Genomic DNA, 17,147 nt, shown 5'->3' with positions numbered 1-17,147 from the left:
TCAAATGTGAGTCATATAGGTGTACCTCATTAGTCTTTTTCACACATTTAGTGCCTTTCTGAGTCCATTAAGATAGCAGAAAAAAGGGCCCTTCTTTTTTGACATTTGAGGACTTTGAATCATATAATTAGGTGTTGTTAGATATCATGAAAAAGGAGACTTTACATAATACTCAATTAAAATGCATTGTAAAGTTATGTCAAATAACTTCATAACACGAAATGCGAATGTCTTTCTTTTTTCTTTTCTTTCTTAGCGTCCAATTTCAGAAGCTCACTATTGATAACACGATCAATCCAGATTTGCGCCAGCAAGAATCACAAAAGAAATAAACCGCTTTTTCCCTGTAAAATTGTTTATATTCAGCACTCGAACTCAAAGTTTCTTGCTAGTTGAGGGGAGATATTTTATTTATTAACCACTACACTCCACACTTCTAGGAGGGTGTGTGTGATCGATAAATTAGACAGTTGAGCTATTATTTTAGGGTTTGTTATTTTTCTCTTGTAGTTTTTGAAGCAGAATTGAGGGTGTGTTTGGTATATGACAGAAGATGTTTCCAAGAAAATATTTCTCGGGAATTAAGTGATTTTCCTATTATTATTTTTTTTATTTTTTTTTTGTGTGTGTGTTTGGAAGGCTAAGTTGGAAAATGTCATTTTAAGAGCATTTGATGTTCAAAGCAAAATACAATGAGGTTTTTGAATTCGGAGTGCGAACTTCATGGTGGTGGGGGTAGCAGGGGCAAGGGTAGAGGAGGTGAGGGTGTGGCTTTGGGATAGCTAGGGGGGTAAGGTGGTGGAGGAGGAGAGGGGGGGGGGGGGGTAGGGGGGTATGTGGGGGTGGGTGGATAGTGCAGGGGTGTGTTTGCCGATGTGTTGGTGTATTTTTATCGAAAATGTTTTCCCTCAAATTTCTAAGGAAAATATTTTTGTTGTTGTAAAGTTGTTGAATGGTCTTAGGGTTTGTTCATTGGGGGAAAATTACACTCTATGTCTATTGGGATAAAATATTTACATGCTTTATGTCACACCCCAACGAGAAGCATGACGGGCTCCATCCCATAGGCCGGAAACCACCTGGCATAACAGTTACCATAATTATCATATAATATGACTGACTCGCACGCAGAATATATATATATATATATATATATATATATATATACATAACACACACACACACACACAAAGTATCGCGCCGGCAAGGCTATCACGAGAATATCAAAACCAAAACAAGGCCGACAAGGCCAGACATAATATCTACCTACCCCACTATGTCTATGAGCCTCTAAGAGTGTACATATGAACATATATCATGCTAACATAAACGTACCAAAAGATAGCAAGTCCGGAGTAGTGGCGACTGCTAACACCGTGAAGCCGGGAAGTCCTCTGCGCGGCGCTCTCCAATAAATACGGGACCGCGGACGAAATGCGCGCGTCCGTGCAATGGACGATCGGTATGGATAAAAATACTGAGTATGTAAGGCAGGGAGGTAATGACATAAGCAAGACTTACTATAACATAAATGATGATAGGAGAAACCTGGACATCTAGAAATTTCACGAGATGCAATGCATGATAAAAAATCATTTTTATACATACATATGTATAGTATCACGCCAGGCCATTTAGGCTCGGTGTTATATATATAGTATCCTGCCCGACTATTAAGGCTTGGTGTTATCATCATATCGTCGTCATCCCGGCCCTTTCGGGACGGTGCCGGCCGGCCGACTATAGTGCGTGTATATATATATATATATATATATATATATATATATATATATATATATATATATATATACACACACACACACACACGCACACACGCACACACACACGCATGGGCCTTTCGGAGTGACATAAGGTCGGTAACCTCCGAATAAATTATATATATATATATATATATGTATGTATGTATGTATACACACACACACGCGAAGTGAGAGTCAATAAACTGACATTGGGCCTTTCGGAGTGACATAAGGTCGGTAACCTCCGAATAAATTATGGAATTCGTATCGAATCCAAAGAAATAACTTAATGATGATAAACATGATAATATTTCAAGAATCAATCAAATAATTAAGGCATTAAGATTGAAATACATAGCATAGGAATGGAGTGAATTTGTTATGGAATGCTCATGTTCATGTTCTAGTTGGATTCGTGCCAAAGAAAGAGGGAAACGAACACCTTACATACCTTATTCGTCAAGCCACCACTCAAAAGGATCCTTTATTTCGATGCTTGCCTTTCACCCGAACCTATATTCAAAAATATATCCTTAATCATACCTCCATTATGTTCATACATCAACTTAGATGAGTTGTATATCGAAGGATAATTCGGGTTACGAGAATTCGGGCAGCATTTCCCCTATATAATCTGCTTCCTCCACTCCTCAAAACAACTCCCAAAACCACAATAAAATACCATTATTATCCTCATAACAAGATTATGCTCAAAACATGCTAATAATTATAGCTCAAGTTAATTTACAACTCAAGATACCATCAAATGCATATTTGAACTTTTAATTCCTCCAATTTTCTTCTCCTCAAATCCTTACATAATTACCAAACAAACTCATAAACATGAAACTAAGATGAAATCTTACCTCAAAATTCAATAACACTTCAATTCTATGGTTACTTCACCATAACAATACTCACTCAAGCATCTTCAAGAAGAGGAGACAAGGATAGACCTTACTTGGAAACCCCAATCACTTTAATCTTCACTTTGATCTTTGATTTAGGCTTGGAAATATGTTTGAATATGTTTTGTTGCGGTTTCTAGAGCTCTTTAGAACTTGGAAGTGTGTTTAAAATGATTAAAATGAAGAGGGGTCATCATACTTAAATTCTGGAAATTTCCACCGACCTTGACTTATATGGTTCGTATAATATTATACGGTCCGTATTTCCGGTCGTATAATATTATATGGACCGTATAATCCGACTCGTATCTCAGGTTTGTAATCTACCAGTTGCATTGGAAAGGAGACTTTCTGAACTTCAATTTACATAGTTTATGGATTCCGTAATTCCTTATATTCTAGGAGATATGCCTCTCTCAAGTTGGACCAAAATTTCTGTCCAAAATCCTGCCAAGTTTTTCCAAAATTTCGACAAACTTAATTTCTTCGATTCGCTTGATCCCGAAACCTTTAGACATTTGCTTAGCACTTATTAAAAGTATTCCTTAACCTTATGAGGGTCCCATGACCCGTCCGAGTTCACGGTAGTTTACTTACGATGTAAGTGAGGCAAAAATGTCGAGGTGTAACACTTTAGCCCATAATTATATACTTCTATACAAGTTGATACACTATGTATAATGGTTTCCCCTAGGTATAATATTGTATAATACCATTGTATATTGGGGTATGTGGTGTAATATTTTATGTTGGGCCGTATATTTTTGAAAATTTCCCTATCTCTTTTCTCGTGTAACTTTGAAGCAGAATTGGAAGTTATTGCAATCTCTAGCGCTTTTGGTTGCTCGCTGCAAATTGAATGTATACTTGAGGAAAGTTTTAATTTTTGCAATGCTCCTATCTGCTATTGAGGTGGAAGTGTAGAAACTTTATTCGCAAAGAACTTAAGAAAATTTCTGGTCCTAGTTACAGATTAGGTGAATGTAGGTGTCGTGAATTTTGTTGGATTGATTCGTGTTGTAAATATTTTTGTATGTCAATTAATATCTTGGAGAGCAAGGAAGTTTCTTGGTCACCAAGTAAATTACTTGGCCACCAAGTTCACTAAACTTGGCCATCAAGGATTTCCTATTATAAATAGGAAGTTCATTTACTCATTTGTAGATCAATTGAAAGACAATAAAATATCTCTCTCTCTCCTAACTTTTATATATCTTTGTGAATATTATTTTTATAACGCGTTATGTGCGATTGTTTCTTTTCTTGAGGATTAATAGCTCCACCATGCACAATTCACTTTGGAACTTCTGCGTTTACCGTATAAGGTATTGTATTCAATTCTTTATATTAATTTAGATTATTAAAAGTGCAAGGATATTTCATGGTTGGACTCTTAAGAGGTCCACGATGTGCTCCAAATTTTCTCATCCATTACACAGACTTTGGATTATATAAGAACATGAGCACCATTATCAATATGCTCAAGGAAAAAATAACAAGCATTTTCAAAACAAAATTTCTTCAAAGACAGTTTAGTTTTTCCCTGTTATCCATGGCACAACGGTTTGAATTAAGCTTGCAAAGGAACCAAAATATATATGATACTACCTGACTATTTTGTGCCCACAAAATTTATTAATGGGAGAAGGTACAATTTGCAGTTTTTGTTTGCTCCCATTTGAGGTATATTATTGTTTTCTCTTTGTGATACTTTGGCCTAACTATAAAGTTTTCTTTGTCTGATTATTTGAGGTTGACATCTCCATATTAGCTATAGGAAGAGAATTAGAGAAAGGTATTTTATCTCATATAACCTTTCGCTAGTTATCGCTCAAAATTATTTACGCGAAATATTATTTTTCAACAATACAAGAATTGATGCAGTGGTGATACTTATATTTAGTCCATTGAATAACATTTTAGTGGTTATGCCTATAACAACATAATTGCTATACAAGTCAGACATGCATATTGTAAGGATAATAATCACTATTCTCCTTGAGTTCCGATGAAATTAACATTCCAAGCATATTAGAGATAAATGCTGTCGGTTTAAAAAAAAAAAATTGCTTTTCTAACTTGTAGTGTTTGGGTCACATGACTATGTCGGATATGTACCCATGTACCTTCTTGGAATTTAAATCACTTGTAAGCTTTATAAAAATATTGGGTTAGCATTAAATTGTTTAGATATTTGATATTATTTTGTTGAAGTATGAAAGAGATATTTTCTCTCTCTTATGTTCAATTTGTATCACTTATTTTCCTTTGTTACTGTGTCCATGAATGATTATTATTAACTTGAACTCTAATAGAGTTTATAAAAGTGTTGGACCCAAGAATGGTTATATTTCAAATGTCTTGGTGAAACTTAACTTAACTTACTTATGTATATAATCATGATGTGGTTGAGGGTAAGATGGTGGATTCAAGTTCCATCACAATAAGAGGGTAAGATATCGGGTTAGAGTCCTGGTGCACCATGATGATAAGATGTTGGGTTTAAGTCCCAGCGAATTATGGCCTAACACCCTTTATATGTGTAAGGCGTTGGTTTTGAGTCTCAACGTACCATATTGATGATATAATGATGATTGCGGAAAAATAATATATCCTTTTGATGAAACAAAATTATGAAGTCCATCCCACTGAATTTGCTCCATTTCCTGAAGAGAATGTGGTAGCAATATATGATAAGTATGAAAGATGACAAAATAATTATAGTGTCCGTATGAATGAACGTGGACCTGGCAAGGGACAAAATAATCGACATCATTATGATAATTATAAAAGGAAAAACACTATGGGTTCTCAAAATGATCCTTCAAAAGGTGAAGATGATATTTGCCTCACTGTCGTACGAAATGTCGTGAGCACGCAATTGTTGTGTGACCTAATTTGATAAATTATATAAATCCTCCATCAAAAGAAAGGAATACAAAGTGGAGGCGTACTTGACCCTTCAAAGCAATGTTGAGGTGGGTCATATAAATATGATAAATTCCCAGGCATGACATTAAGCTTATAATGAAAATTTATGAAGTACATATTCCTTGAAGACAATGTGACGTATGATAAGCATTGTGAATGCTGACCCATTCTTGAAAGTGAATGTGGCGAGATTTGATAAAAGATATGGATAAAGGCGTTCTTATGTATGGTTATGCTAATACCACAACTCACCTCTAGGGGAGGTTTGAGAGAAATCATTATTGTGGTATAAGTAATCATATCATCTTGTCGATAATGATCATTGAGGGGAAAAGGTTAAAGAGAAATGAGTCTTGCCTATAATAATTTGACCAAAAATGATATAAATTTCTCCTTTAAAGGCTATGTTCACCATATGGATGGTGTTATGAAATATGTCGTCTAGAAGAGCCAATTTATTACTACATTGGAGGAATTAAATTGATTATCAAGAAAACATTAAACTGTAGTAAGTCTCAAAGAAACTTATTCAGTTTCAAAGGTATTGGCCAAAGTGGGCATTCATATTGAGACTACAAATGATGGAAAGATTTAAATATCTTCATATTACTACAGTCATAGCGGGTAAGAAGTATAAATGTGAAAGATTACCCTGCTTCCCTCTTGTTTGTACTACACAAACATGAGCATGATGATGGAATAACATGCGATAGTAAACTAGAAGTTTATTGAAATAAATATCAGTTGGCATAATCGGTTGGCCATTCCGGTTCTAATGTGATACAAAAATAATTGAGAATTCACGTGATTATACATTGAAGAAATAAAAGATATTCTTTAAGAATTCTCTTGTGCTACTTGTTCTCATGATAAATTGAAAATTATACCAGCTAAAGTTGGGATTGAATCCCGCAATAATTCTGGAACATAAAAAGGTGAATGTGTGCCCGTTCACCTGCCATGTGGACCGTTTGCTATTATATGATTTTAATAGATGCATCTATGTTATGGTCACATGTGCATTTGGTATCAACTTGCAATTTAATTTTTGTGAGGTTATTTGCTCATATTATTAAATTAAGAGCATGATTCCAAACTATGAAATTATATTGATAATGCTGGTTTACATCCAAATTGGTTAAGAAGAAACTGCATGCCTCTAATGATAGCTAAACAATTGGTTATGAGAACAAACCTCCCAAATAGAGTTTTGATATGAGATGTGTTATTTAATATGTAGCAGCTTGTATGCATCAAACCAACAAGGTTCCCCTATTACAATTGGTTCAAGGTCAGGAACCAAATAATTCCCATCTAAAAATATGAATGTGTGGTATATGATTCAATTGCTCCACCATAACACACAAAGATGGGTCCCAAATAAGGTTGGGGGTAAATTTTAGATTTCCTAACATAGGGGGAGAGATGATAAGCAGCTGAAAATAAATAAATTATGTATAATGAATTATCACTAGTATGATCCTCGTTTCAAATATAATTCAAGTTAAGCTGACGCATTTGCTGACCAAAGTGAAAATCATATTCGGTACCAGTAAATTCTCCTAACTAGAATTAAAGTCCATGAAGGATAGAGTCTATGGCACGCCTAAAGCGTGATAGACCAATCGATTCCAAAGGTAAGTCTCCTTGAAGAAGGAGAGGAGCAAATGATCAATATGGCCATAATAATGAGGCAAGTGCTTTATGTCATGCCCTATTTTTAACGGATTAAAACTAGTTCACAACTTATAGGCTATGTTTTTCCTGGTTTTGCAAATTTTCGTAGTCGCCACCTAATTTTGGGAAATATTAGGAAATCATTTGAAAAATGTAAACTCCATTTTTAGTCTTTGAAACACTCAGTGAGATTCTAGATAAGGGTTTTATTTACCCCGAGGGGAAGGTGTTAAACATCCCTCAGAGCCTATCCGAGGACAGTCTTTAAACTTAGCTTAATTAACACTAGAGGGGGATTATTTAATTGTTTCTTATTTAATATTACCTATTTTAAATAACTGCTAAAGGAACTAATATCCAAAGATAATTTGTACAAATAGCATTTTTTTAAAGTCACGATCACGTAAATAAATATATGTGCGTGTACAAATGATTAGTGGGGAATATAGATGCACATATGTAAAAAATGATGTATGTGTATGTTTATTTGTAAAGTAAGTCGTTTAGTATGCATGAGATGTAAACATATATACATATTCATGACGTAATTTTGTATAAAATAGTGTAAAAATGGGAGGATTAGTATGTATATTTTTTGAGAAAATAATGTACATATAGGATATTTAATTCCTACGTAAGGTGGTATATAATGTTTCAAAAATAGTCATTTGTGATATGAGAGTATTATATGTGTATAAACGTGATGTAAAGATGATTAAAGAGTTAATAAAAGTAAGATAGAATAGATATATATGTGTGGAAAAATAAAGTATGTACCTTGGAGCTCTCGTAAAATAACTAGAATCACTATACGGGACTCTAATAAAAGTATTGTATAAACTTGAAAAAATTATTCCTGCTCACATGTTAGTATCAAAGAATGTAATTCTAAAGATGGTCAGTTTGCAACTACTGCTTTTACCCATAAAAATCTACATTTTTATCCCTTTAAAACTTGCGTTTTACACTTCCAAAAATTCACCTCTTAGCACTTTGCAAAAACCTATATTTGGAACTCTTATTTCTTCCGCAATCTTTTGAAAAGAAAAGAAAAGTATGTCTCTTCCTTTGTAAAAATAACTGGTTGCAACTTAAGAAAAGTTAACTAAAAGGAACTGAAGGACATTCATAAGCGTTATCAGAAATACACCTAAATTGAAAATTATACCAAAGGGGATGGGGGGTAAGCAACTAAACTTACTGTTATACTTAACCATTTTTTTTTTTCGCAAGTTCGTAAACAAACAAGAAATAAATATGCTACAAATACGATCCAAAAAAGGTGTTAGTCAATAATATATATATATAAACAAACAAGAAATAAATATGCTACAAATACGATCCAAAAAAGGTGTTAGTCAATAATATATATATATATATATATATATATATATATATATATATTAACACAAAGATAAGAAATTTAAAGAAGAGGAAGAAGGACGGGGACGCTTGACACGAACGGTTATTGTTAGGCAAAAGCACGCAAATGTAGCTACTGGACACCTTAGATCTGGGCAGAGGGCGAGTTGTATCACAACTCCAAGTGCACTCCCATGTGTGTTCATGAAAAACAAAAGAAGAAAAGGATAAGGAGTAGAAATTTAATTTCAAGCAATTGAAACAAAATCGTACCATGAAATTAGTATTGCACGGATGTATAGATATTTTTTCAGTAAAAAAAAAAAAAAAAATCATAAAAGCTAAAACACATATTCATGGATAGAAAAAAACAGAAAACCTCATAGAGGGACGGAAACATAGTCTAGGTCCTTGAATATTTGACCGATCTCTTAATAAAATGCCATACGTACCACTAGACCAATTATCCAGCTCCTATTTGTGGGGTGTAAAAGCTAAGAGAATGGCTCTATATACACTCATTAACATTTTTTTTTTTAGAACACATGAATGATTTTTTTTTTTCTTCCAGCAAAACACACAAGTCTAGGTCAATCAATGCACTTAAAATAACTTGAGGTGGATACAGTCATAATTCAAAACGAAATTCTTCCAAAGAACTTTAGCTAAAGTTTAAGACTAAAATCTGAAAGAGACTAAGATCTTAAATCATGGCAGATTATCCCATTTTAACACTAAGGTCTCTTTGAATATAAAGAAAGAAAAGCTCTTACTCCAAACAAGTTCTAGGACTTATATAAGAAAAGGTATACAAACAGAAAGAGATTCACACATGCCAGAAAATAGTGAAAAAGTTTCCATGGTTTTCATTACTCCTCATGTACCAATTAACATACGAAACTGATGTAGTAGATAAGAACAGTGAATCAAACACCAATATTCGCTTAACAAGGGGGTAAGCTATTGGTTGAATTATGACAGCTCCCTAAGCAAACTTTATTAAACTAAAGAGAAAATTGATGCATGAACTAGGGAAAAAAAAAACTAACACAAATGAATTGGAACGAGTCAATCAAGCCAATCTCTTTATGCTTACTGGAGAATTATACACAAAAATGAACTTTTGGTTCATGAGACATAAAGGAAACAGGGGAACTAACTTAAAGAAAGGCAAGCTAGTGAATTCATCAAGGGAGCAACATTTGTTTCTGGAAACTGAAACTGGAAATATGCTTGAACTGAAAATTTTAAGCATAACTTGATAAAAATCTATATAGCGATTAACATTTGTATAACTCTAACATGCTTGGAGAACAAAGAAAGTCACTCATTATATATAATTTCATGTTTTTGGAACTAAAAGGCTCAAAGGAAGAAGTAAAACGGGCTGACACATTAGGCAATACTCAATCTCATACTAATCTAAGCTTGAACATAAGCTAAATCTCATAACATAAACTTATCGATGAATGCACGAGGATTTCATTAACAATTACAAAGCTGGTATTTAACCAAACAAACATTTTCTATCGAGTTGAACACACTGGAAAAAAAACAGCAAAGGGAAATAAACTCATGCTTTTCACTCAAATTTAAAGGAAGCTAAACATCTAAACCTGTAAACTTAATCATGCTGAATTCCTACAAAAATCAGAACGACGCTAACAAACATGAAATCGAGTTCATTAACTCATACTCACACAGAATTTAAATAGGCAGAAAACTTAACTAGAAAATAGCCAAAAACGACACAGCCAAACAGAACCGGAAAAATTAAGAAAGAAGAAGGAGAATTTCTGCTCAAACAAGAACTTAAACACTCAGATTTTTAACACACACTAATTGACTAATAAACCAACTGACTTTTAGCGAGAAATGAAGAAAAGCTAAATATGGAAAAAAAAAGTGCAGGAAATGCTAATTAACTCATACTTTGCAATGGAGATGACAGGAGGAAATAAAATGGAAACTAACAAAGCATTAAATTAACTCATGTTTTCTATTCAAATGGAGTAACAACAGTGACATGAAAATAGGATAGACTAACCAGTGAACATATTCTCATGTTAAATAGCAGGTAAAACGCTCTATTCTACGGTCACGAAACAAAACACACATTCACATTTTAATATCTAATGAGCATGATATCTGCTAGTAGAGGAGAGACAGAGTCTCTTAATAATTTATTCGAGCATTTTATTTCTTCAAAATAACATGTAGACTAGGCTAAAAAAATAACTGGCAACATATTCTTGCATCTCAACACACTCAAAAAATCCAGATTTAAAAGAGTAGAGCAGAGAGCGAAAACACTAACCTCTTTTGGGCAATGAAGTAAAGACTTATAAGCGATAAGGTTGCCCCAACGACAACAAGTTTCAACTAATGCAAACTTATATAAATCAGTGGTTTCCTTCCTAAACGCCCTTAGTTTGTATTAGCCTTTTACATGATGATTTTCGTAATGGAATGGCAAATGCACAGATTATGATGAGCACACCAAACAGATATTTAGTTGCGATGCGATTATTCACATAGTCGATAGGTTACATAGTTATTACTATTAAGTGTCATTAGTTTACGTAACCATTTCATCTACTATTTTTGGAACAAGAACAAACCCAAAATGTGCAGAACACAAAATGAACTAGCACAGATAACCAAACGACTACATTTAAATTCTATAAACTGAGAATGAAATGAGGAGAAGTTTTCATATATGTCCAGATTCCAACTCAAAATATACTCAAACAAGAATTATCATATCACCTTAACGATGGTTTATTATAAATTTCTGTGAAAAAGAAGCAAAATCTCTTTAAAATATTTACATGAATATACGAGAAGACGACAACAAGCAAATACTAAATCAGCGTATAAACTCATATTACACTCTCACAAATCAGTAGACTTCTCTTATTAAATTGATAATTTCTATCAGTCATCCTTCCCACTGATTTATGTTAGAAATAGGATATCACTGATCAAAAAAATGACTAAAACAGAGGATCAGCCAAGCGACGAGGTTAAGCACATATTCGATGAAATTAGTCGTTTCACGCTAATTTTCAACAACAAGGAGAACGCATATTCCAGCAGCCAACTAAACCAAATAAATGACAAGAAATGGCAAAAACGACTACATTTCTACTTCTACTAAAATAAAGACGAAGAGAAGATAAGTGTGATTACCTTCTTCGGGACAGCGAACTGGGGCTATTATCGTCGTCGAGTCTTCGAATCCGCTCGAAGTTGTCCTTGCTCAGCCAAGAACTTTTCAGAGATGATTTCGACAATCAAAAAAACAAACTTAAGAGTAAAAAATAAGATTTTCTGAGAACCCAAGTTTTTTAGCAAAAGGAATTTTATGAGAAGGAAAACTATAAAAAAAAATAGAGATTTTTTGTGGTTCTTCAACCTTGTTCTAAAATGGCTCACTAAGGGTTCTGTTAGGTAACAAGCTGAGGGGGGTTTCAACATGCTTCTTCAAGAAGTTGAAAATTTGGATTTCAAAACAAAAAAAGAGGGAAAAGGTGACGGGGTGGCGGCAATGGCAGCGTTGGGGGTTGTGTTTAGTTGAAGAGGAGAAAGGGAGATGGGTGATGGGAGAAAAGGCGATTGATGAGGACAGTGGCGTCGCTGACCACTTTAATCCAGCGATCCGACGGCGTGGTGGTGGTGAAGTGACGGAAGAGGAGAAAGGGGCTGGTTTGGTTAGGGCTGTTGGTTGAAGGAGAAGGGGATTGTTTGGTTAGGGCTGTTTAGAGACTTAGGTGTAGGGGTTTGGGCCGGGTCGGGTAGTGGGGAATTGGGCTAGGGACATTTTTATGAAATTTTTAAACATTTCTGCCTTTTAACTCTTTCTAACAACCTATAACTACATATTCTATATTTACAATGTCGCAACTAAAATATGGTTCTCTATATTTATCTGGTAATATTCCGCATATGAATAATGGCATAAAAGGGGTTTTTAAATACGACAGCTAGTTTCTTGTGATCATATTTATGGGAAACAAAATGCTGTTTCAATTTTAATTAGAATCGGTTATATTGTTGTGATTCACGCAAATATCCTCCCATTCCATATCCGATTCCATATCTCATTCACAAAATAACAAATTCAAACAAATTAATTCGAAGCAGTCACAATCATATTTTTAACCAAAAATAAAAAGGTTGAAAAACCTTTGAAAAATAACAATATCAAAACGGTGGAACATAGCTCGATTATCGCACTTAATATATATTTGATTTCAAATGTTGAGTTCATAATTGAGGTAACGATTTTTTTCACCGTAAACTTTTTTTTTTTTTTGTTCGTCTTTTCCAAATTGCTTTTAGCTAAATTGAATTTAACACATTGCCGTATTCGAAAACAACAATGGGATAATGACAAAGCTGTGAATCACAAGCGTTGATCCGTCATTACTATTTTGGAACGATCAAAGGTAACTGCTTTTGTGAATTACAAAATTGATCTATTGTGTTCATTGATAATTGCAATTACGATGAGTTAGTTTGTACGATTATAAATCAATTAGGCGTGAATCTTTAGGAAAACTATTTCAATAAAATATACCGTTGAAGGCGATTAACCAATTGAAATACACAACGATATGGGAGTTCGTGTGTACGTTGAGCTTAAGAGAGAAACGAGTTTTGAGGATGTATCCCACGTGCGTTAGTATTAATGATTTGGATGTTGAGGATTGTGCAAACCGGTAATCGTATTATTGGAGATGATGTCTTGCAAATTGGATATAGCGAGAATCGGGATAGCAAGTTTGTGATTCTACCGTAAACACCGTTGTTTGTTTGGGAATGATAACAATTTGATAATTTCGAAACCCAAGCGAAAAGAGTTTTGTCGATCAAATTTACCAGGATAGGAAACTTTGAAAATTGCGGTGACGAAATACGCGATTCGTGAAAGATTCGATTTCAAAACAGAGAGATCGAATGCTATAAGGTATGATTTTCTAAACGTATACGGTATCGAAAGTGCGGATGTATTTTTGTTATATTTGTACCGTATTTATATGATGCGTTAACTTATTTGAAGATAATCGTTAATTTTAAAAATGTTTGATGCAATATATTACGATATATTTTTTATATATTTATCTTTATTTAATTGATTCAATATGTACTATTTGAATTGTATTATGTAGCTACACTCTGTCTTTGGTCGTAATGTAAATAAATTCAGAAAGGCCGAGAATCGGGGGATTCGAAATGTTCAGGTTATTTCGATGACGAACATACATGTCGGTTGAAGGATAAGGTGTATTCATGTGCTGTGCAACAAGTTGGTTTGTTCGAGAAGCGGTTGGAAGTGCTAAAATAACTAACCATAAAAAGGAAGGTCACGCTTGGGATATAATAGATGATGTTAAAAATGGTCGGCGTAGATGTTTCTTATATGATGGTACGATAGCCAGAGAAGGCTATAAAAGATTTCGCAGGTGATCCTACTTATCTTACAAGAAGTTGCCGCATATATATACATACTTGATAAAACGTATCCCGGGATCGTTTCGTTAAAATGCATAAATCACTTAAAACGAGTTTATGTATTTGTTCGTAGCACTCAAAGCATTCATAAAGGATTCGAGTGTTGTAGACCAAATAGTTGTGGATGGTGCACACCTTAAATCAACGTATAATGGTACATTTGTGCTTCCGCAAGTACTTTGGATGGAGCAGTATGTGTAATTCTATTCTACGAATGTTTTTTTTTATAAATACAACATTATGCATATTGATTTGCAAATAAAGTCGCTAAAAACATACACTGGATGTATTGTCGGGTGTAAATTCTCAGGAATATTATATGATGAAATACACTCGTAAATACGAGGTAAATATATTGTAAATATATACCGTTGTTTTATAACGTATGGTGCTAAAAATACAATAAGAGATCAAATTCAGCTTGAAATATGTTTTGAATATATATAAATATAAACTCGATTTTTGTAGGTAATATCCTACTACTCACCGTATGGTGTGATAGATTCGAGAATAATAAGTCGTGACGGGTTCTTGAACTGCTCAAGCAAAGCATGTGTTAGGCAAAATATGTGTGTCGTGTCCGATAGACATGAAAGCATAATACACGCAGCTTCTAAGGTGTATCCCATCGTTCCTCATTTGCCTGTACGTGCATTTGTGGAAAACGTGACAAAGCAATATACAACAATGTGCCGAGGTGTCGAGTCCTATATTTTATTCACTAGCGAAAGCATACAAACAAAGATGAGTTCAATAAATCACGGAGAAGATTGGGAATGTCGATATTCGGCAAAACGATACCTAGAAGATGCCGAAAGAGATAAATGGTCTAGGCTTTATTCAATTGTTAATAGGGATGATGGACAATGACTTCGAATATAGCCGAATGTATTAATGGAAAACTGTTGTGCAAGAGAGTTACATATTTTTGATTTCCTTGAAGAAGCGAGGAAGATGTTTAGATGGAATCGCACAAATAGAAATGGTACCTATACATTCACAACACCGATTTATGTATATCAAGAGACGTTGTCGATCAACGAGTACAAATCAATACGAATGAGGGTAACTTTGTTTGCAAATAATAAAATTTAATCTACATTTTTACTATATGTAATGTATATTTATATATATTCCTAATATGGTAAAACCGCCGTAATGCTTGTTTATTTGTTAAATGGTTCTCGGTGTCAAGCGTCAACCGAATACGTACACAAGGGAATCTACGGACCGAGGCGTTTCATAATAGATTTGAAGAAGAAAACTTTGGCATAGCCTAGGATGTTCCAACTAGACGAGATACCGTGTTCTCATGTACGTGCGTATCAAGAATAAAAATTTGACCGCCGATGTATATTGTTCGATTTATTCAAGCTTTAAAATGTCAGGGAACACATATGACGTGCCGCTGATCCTCTTCCCGCGAGACCGAGTGGAATATTCCTAAAAGTGTATCAGATGAAGTTGTTATGCCACCGATGTATAAGAGACCCCCTGGGAGGCCAAAAAAGAAGAGGGACAAGCCATTACAGGAGTTGATGATTGGTAAACGCAAATTCGGCGGTAAATGGGACGTCTTGGTCATAATAGGCGTTCGTGTGATAATCCGCCGCTCAATAAGAAGAATAAGTCCATTTTGATTTTATTTGTTAAGACAATTCTACTTTAAATTTCGCTAAAAAATAAAAATGAATTCATCTTCGAATTCATATCGTTCTAGTATGATTGTATTTCACATCGTCGAACATCCGATGTTTTTCAATGTAATGCTATATTGGTGGTTAAATGGTATTTGGAAAGTCTACTCTATGTTAACTTATTAGACCTTTGTTTTGGATTTATGATTTAATAGTTGTATTTCGTATATATTTTGGCTATATTTTAGTTTCTATTTTGTAGATCCGGTAGATAATACTTATTCGTTTCATCGTTAACTATATTTGATATATATTTTACATATATTTGAAGTGTATTTAGTTGAAATTTTAAATTTTGTAACAAATCGTAATTTTAAAAATGATCTTATGGAATATATCCTTCGTATATATCGTATTTAAAATGGTTATATATACTACTTTGTTAAATTAATACATTTCGATATATAATTTATGCATTGAAAAGTGATAGCATACGTATTATAAAACCATGGTTAATATTAATCATCCTAAAAAGATTGCCGCACATGAAACAACATATTTTTGTACCTGGGGTTAAATTTTGCCCCTCAATACATACCGAGGTTCGGGGTTCGAACCCCGAAATTTCTGTGCATAATAAAAAAATAATTTCGCAAGAATTTATGCAATCCTGAGGCAAAAAAGTAACATACTTGAACATTTTTTTTTTTTTTAACTTTTCAAGGCAACAATATAAAAGTATGCCCATAAGGCATAGTTCCTTAAGGAAAAATTTTGCCCCATAAGGCAAACTACAATTATGCCTCGAGGAAAAGTTATCCGGCATAAAAGACCTTGCCTCGAGACATTTTTTTTTTTTTTTTTTAACATGAAACTTTTGGTTATACCTTAATTAAAAGTCTTCATAAGGCGTAATTCCTTAAGGAAAAGTTTTGCAAAGGCAAAACTAAATTATGTCCCCTCCGGCATAACTTTAGTTTTTCCTTACTATGCTATTGTTGAGACATTTTTTTTTTTTTAAACTTTTCAAGGTACACTTTAGTTAAGGCATACTTTTGGTTATACCTTAATTAATGGCATAATTCCTTAAGGAAAAGTGGGCAAAACTAAATTATGCAAGATGCCCCCTCCGCATAACTTTAGTTTTTCCCTAAAGTTATGTCGTGAGGGGGCAAGACTTTGCCTCGAGACATTTTTTTTTTTTTTTAAACTTTTCAAGGCACACTTTTGGGGCTAAGCTGCACACACTTTTGGTTATGCCTTAATTAAAAAGTCCGTCCCCAAAAAGGCATAGTTCCTTAAGGAAAAGTTTTGCTCCATAAGGCATAACTAAACTATGTCTTGAGGAAAAGTTA

Source organism: Lycium ferocissimum, chromosome 3 (genome assembly GCF_029784015.1).
Source record: "Lycium ferocissimum isolate CSIRO_LF1 chromosome 3, AGI_CSIRO_Lferr_CH_V1, whole genome shotgun sequence".
Classification (NCBI taxonomy): Eukaryota; Viridiplantae; Streptophyta; class Magnoliopsida; order Solanales; family Solanaceae; genus Lycium; species Lycium ferocissimum.
The sequence above is the reverse complement of the archived record's forward strand: the minus strand, read 5'-3'. Positions refer to the sequence as shown.